This window comes from Lipotes vexillifer, unplaced genomic scaffold, assembly GCF_000442215.2.
Source record: "Lipotes vexillifer unplaced genomic scaffold, Lipotes_vexillifer_v1.1 scaffold182, whole genome shotgun sequence".
NCBI classification, from domain to species: Eukaryota; Metazoa; Chordata; class Mammalia; order Artiodactyla; family Lipotidae; genus Lipotes; species Lipotes vexillifer.
In genome coordinates this window covers 5,952,137-5,953,003 of record NW_006798798.1, presented here as the reverse complement: position 1 = coordinate 5,953,003, position 867 = coordinate 5,952,137, and the positions used below count along the sequence as shown (strand labels likewise).

Here is an 867-nt window from a genome sequence, read left to right as displayed (position 1 = left end):
AGGGAAAAATAAGGCTGAGGAAGGGGAAAGGAAAGCCCCAGGAAGGGAGTTGCAAGTTCAAACCAGAGAAAACCTCATAGAGAAGGTGGCATTGAAATAAAGACCCTGCGGAGAGGTTGGAGTGAAGTAAGTGGACATCTGGGCGAAAAGTGTTCCAGGCGGAAGGAACAGCCAGAGCAAAGGCTCTGAGGTGGAAAGGTACCTGGCATGTTCAAAGACTAGCAGGGAGGCCAGTGAGGCTGGAGGGCAGTAAGCCAGGTGGAGGGTGGGAGGAGGTGAGAGCAGAGGGGTCAGACCAGGGGAGCCTTGTGAGTTGCAAAGAGGCCTTCAAAGTTTGATGAGGAAACTGAGGTCCCAAGAGACGAATGCGAGGTAACACTTATGGCTCTTATTCTGAGCTAGCTACTGTTCCAAGCACTTTCTAGATGCTAATTCCAAGTCACGTCACTCTCCCACTGGAAAATGGAGCTTGGAATAACATCTGCCTACTAGGATCATTGTCAAGATTAAATACATAAGATGGCATTTGAAGCCACCTATTATTATAACATATATTGAGTGCTTATCATATTCTGGCACTGTCCTGTCCTGTTTATGTCCAGGCACATCTCATATATTAACCCATTTTTATCCACACAGCAACTCCATGAGGTAGTTATTATTATCACCCCCATTTTACAGAGGAGAATATTGAGGCCCAGAGAGGTTATATGATTTGTTCAAGGCCACACAGTAAGTGGTGGAGCCAGGATTCAAACTCAGATGCTGAGCTCTCAACCATTGTATTATACCTCAATAAATAATATCAATTGATACAGCTTACTTTTCAGATTTCTAACAATTTCTAAACTGTTTTTCCCTTCCTGC

At 44.6% G+C, this 867-nt stretch overlaps 1 protein-coding gene across 1 annotated transcript in view; it reads left to right on the top strand.

Moving 5' to 3' along the window:
* Window positions 1-867, top strand: part of PRODH2 (proline dehydrogenase 2) — a 12,291-nt gene that overhangs the window by 5,927 nt on the left and 5,497 nt on the right. The window lies entirely within an intron of this gene.